We start from the raw sequence: 4,177 nt of genomic DNA, 5'->3' as shown, positions 1-4,177 counted from the left end.
TGTTTCTGCCATGGAATTGGAGCGCCTAAGCGCCCAGACTCGTTTATTTTGTCTATAAATAAGGTTTTAGCCAATTTCTTTGGGTGATTGAGACATTTTACTCATTTTGGATCAAGTTTTAGAGCTGAGGAGAACCTTGGGGCTTGTGGGAGGCTTCCAACTTGTAATCTGTCTCAGGTTTTAACATTTTCTTGTATAAATTCTATAGCCATGAGTGGCTAGTTTCCTTTTGTGCTTTGGCTTTAAGAGATTCTATGAAGCTTTAGTTTTCTAAATCCTATCTCTATGCATGAGTTCTTGATTTAACCTTGTATTTCAGTTCCATTATGCATGTTTAGCTTTGGTGCACCCTTGCTATAGGCTAGATTATAATCAAATGGAAGTTTGTTATGATTTAGGGATATGAATTGGAATAGATCCTTCTATGCTTGCTTCTAGGAATAGAGTGAGGGTGGGGTTTTGTTGGCCTGAATATATATGCTTTAAAACCTCAAATGAATGATTGAGTACACAAGGAATTGGGCTTAACTTTCAATTTGGGAGAATTACTTTTGCGAGGAATCAATTAGTAAGTAAATAGGCTGAAGCAACAAGGGATGAATCAAGGCTTCACATGCATAGGATAGGTAGACTAGAGTGGATTAGATGATCAATAACCCAAGGCATTTCCATCAATTGTTATTTTCAACACTTTCAATATTGCTCTTTTGCAAAACCATTGTCACCAACAACCAAAATCAATTACAGAATTTTACTGTTTTAAGAACTTGCAAACTTTAGGCTTAAATCCACAATTCTCACTCACAATCCCTGTGGTTCGATATTTTAAAACCCGGAGGTTTCTGTACAATTGCAGATTGACCAACAAGTTTTTGGCGCCGTTGCCGGGGATTGTTTTGTGGTTTTCGGTTTAAGTTAAAGAGTTTGCATTGTTTGTTTTATTAAGCATTACATTGAATAGGTGTTACTAACCTTTTCTTTGTTTTTGTGATTTTATTTTATGCAAGGTAGACTTGGCACGGATCCATTGGTGTTTGATCCGAAGCCTGAACTCTCCATCGTCGACGAGCTCAGCAAAGAGCTGCTGAGATAGCCGCCATGGCTGTCCATATGACGGAGGAGGAATTGCAAGCCCACATTGAAGAAAGAGTGCAAGAGGCTATTGCTCATGGACTTCAAGAGCAAGAAGCGGAGAATGCCAATCGTTCTCTTAGAGACCTCACATCGGCTGCCATGAGCTACGATTATCCGGGCAGCACAGTTTCCCCCGATGGCACGGGGAACTTTGAGCTGAGGCCAGCATTCATCAACTTGGTGAGCCAAAATTAGTATGGGGGAGGTGTTCTTGAAGATCCTCATGCACACATGGAGCGGTTCATCCGCAATTGCAATACCTATCGAGTTCAGAATGTTTCAGCGGACACCATCCGCTTGAGTTTGTTCCCTTTCTCTTTGAGGGACACTGCTGAAGAGTGGTTGAATTCACAGCCCCAAGGTAGCATTACATCTTGGGAAGATTTAGCCGAGAAATTCACCACAAGGTTCGTTCCAAGAGCCCTCTTGAGAAAGCTCAAGAACGACATCATGACTTTTGCTCAATCCACCGATGAAAATCTCTATGAAGCTTGGGAGAGGTTCAAGAAGCTCTTGAGGAGGTGTCCTCAACACAACCTCACCCAAGCTGAACAAGTGCAAAGTTCTATGATGGTCTCCATTATTCTTCGAGGTTTGGTTTGGATGAGGCCTCAAATGGAGAGTTCGATGCCCTACTTCCACAAGTTGGGTACGAGTTGATTGAAAAAATGTCTATAAGAGCCATGAACTCTAGAAATGAGCGCCAAGCCCGAAGAGGAGTCCTTGAGGTTGAAGCTTATGATCAACTCATGGCCTCCAACAAGCAACTCTCCAAGCAAATGAATGAAATTCAAAGTCAAATGAAGACAACCAAGGTGATTGGTGGTCGAGTTGCAAAAGTGGAGTGTGTGGCTTGTGGAGGGCCACATGACAGTGAAGAATGCACCGAGACTAGACCGGAGGAGGAAGTGAAGGCCATGGGTCAAGCTCGGAATGACCCATTTTCAAATACTTACAATCCAAGATGGAGGAACCACCCTAATTTCTCTTGGAGGCAAGGTAATAATGGGCAAGGAAGTGGCTTTCAAAGGAAATTTCCTAGTCAAGGATTCCAAGGCCAAAGCTCAAGGCAACCTCAAGGGCGAGGAGAAGTTGAAGGTGGTAGTAGCAAGAAAAGCTTAGAGGAGTTGGTGGAAACTTTCATCAACCGAACGGATAACAATTACAATAACCAAGAGGCGGCTATCAAGAATCTTGAGAATCAATTTGGCCAGCTGGCCAAGCAAATAGCCGAGAGACCTCAAGGTAAGTTTCCTTCCGACACTATCCCCAATCCTAAGCAAGAAAATGCCTCTGTTGTGACCACTAGAAGTGGGAAAGTGATGAATGAATTGAAGAAAAAAACAGTGGGAGAAAAGAGAGAGGAGATAGTGGAGGGAGAAGTTGTTGTGCCTATCAAGGTTAGAGAGATAGTTGATCTTACTCCTGAAACTAGCAAGGTTCTGTTTCCTAAAGCATTGGCTAAGAAGAGCTTAGATAAAAAGTTTTCAAAATTTGTTGATGTTTTAAAAAAGCTCCACATTAGTATTCCTTTTGCCGATGCTTTGGAACAAATGCCTATATATGCTAAGTTTATGAAGGATATTCTGCATAAGAGAAGAAGGTTGAAGGGAGTAGATGAGACGGTGTTGTCGACGGAGGAATGTAGTGCCATTTTGCAGTGGAAAATGCCGAAGAAAAGAAGAGACCCCGGAAGTTTCACTATTCCGGTGGAAATTGAAGGCATGGCGGATGTGGAAGCCTTGTGTGACCTAGGAGCGAGCATCAATTTGATGCCGCTCACCATGTTTGAGAGGCTGAACTTATGAGAGGTTACTCCAACCATGCTCTCCTTGCAAATGGCGGATCAATCCCTCAAGACTCCATATGGGATTGTGGAGAATGTAATGGTGAGGGTGGACAAGTATGTGTTCCCCGGGGACTTTGTTGTGCTTGATATGGAGGAGGATGAGAAGATTCCTCTCATTCTTGGTCGACCTTTCTTAGCTACTGGTAGAGCTAAGATTGATGTTGACAAGGGTCATCTCATTCTCTGTGTTGGTAAGGAAAAGGTATGATTTTATGTTTTTAATCCTATGATTGAAACTAACCATGATAACGATTTTGTTTGTGATGTGATTAGAAGCAAATCGAAGGTTCCGGAAGAGACCCCTAAGGCTAATGAAAAAGTTGATGAGTTCCATCCGGCTCTCATCAAGCTTGTTAGTGGAAACAAGTATGGGGGGTCTAAGTACGAGAACTTGCATGCTCACATGGTCAAGTTTACCCAGGCTAGCTCCCTTGCTAAGATTAAGGGTGTTTCAAGTGATGAAGTGAAGATTAAACTCTTCCCTCATTCTTTGACAAGGGAAGCTAGGGCTTGGTTTGATGAACAAAAGGACACTGCCTCATGAGAGGATTTACTTCAGAGGTTTTGTGCAAGGTTTCTTCCTTGCACTTGTGGAAAGTTGATCAATGGTAAGGAATTTCCTTCCTAACACCACAGGAAGGAGATTCCACCTAGGACTATAACCTAGGGCTAAATGGGAGACAACTCATTCTTTTTTATTTTTCTCTTTTTCTCTTTTATTGTAGCATTTTAGTTGTTTAATTTCAAAAAAATAAAATAAAATAAAAATTTTGTGAAAAAATATTGGGTCGAGCGCCTAGGTGCTAATTAGCTACAGAGGCACTGCCTCTGGAACTGGTATGAGCGCCTGAGCGCTCTCCTTGAGCACTCGAGCGCTCCTGATGTGTGTTTGGACCAGTTTTTTGGGTTTTAAAACCCCAACTTTTCATTTTCCCACTCTTAACTCTCATTTCTTCATAAAAACTGCACCCCACACTCTCCATACCCCCATTTCTACTTCTCATTTCTCACTTGCACACATTTTTGCTCTCCCATTTGCTTCCAAGTTTGCATTGCATCAAGCTCATTCAACTTGCACCAACTCACTCTCAAGTCAAGGTAAGTTTCATCTTTCACTTCCTTTCATCTTAGTTCATGGGTATTGCAATGCTTGCTTCTATGGGGTTTGGGTGAGTGATTTGTTGTTTATGGTAA

At 42.1% G+C, this 4,177-nt stretch overlaps 1 non-coding gene across 1 annotated transcript; it reads right to left on the bottom strand.

The window, feature by feature from the left end:
• Positions 1 to 1,566: 1,566 nt before the first annotated feature.
• LOC130741576 (small nucleolar RNA R71) lies at positions 1,567 to 1,673 on the bottom strand. Its single transcript, XR_009020467.1, has one exon. It is a non-coding gene; the product is annotated as a small nucleolar RNA R71 (small nucleolar RNA).
• Positions 1,674 to 4,177: the final 2,504 nt, after the last annotated feature.

Source organism: Lotus japonicus, chromosome 2 (genome assembly GCF_012489685.1).
Source record: "Lotus japonicus ecotype B-129 chromosome 2, LjGifu_v1.2".
NCBI classification, from domain to species: Eukaryota; Viridiplantae; Streptophyta; class Magnoliopsida; order Fabales; family Fabaceae; genus Lotus; species Lotus japonicus.
This window is presented reverse-complemented; position numbering and strand designations above follow the sequence as displayed.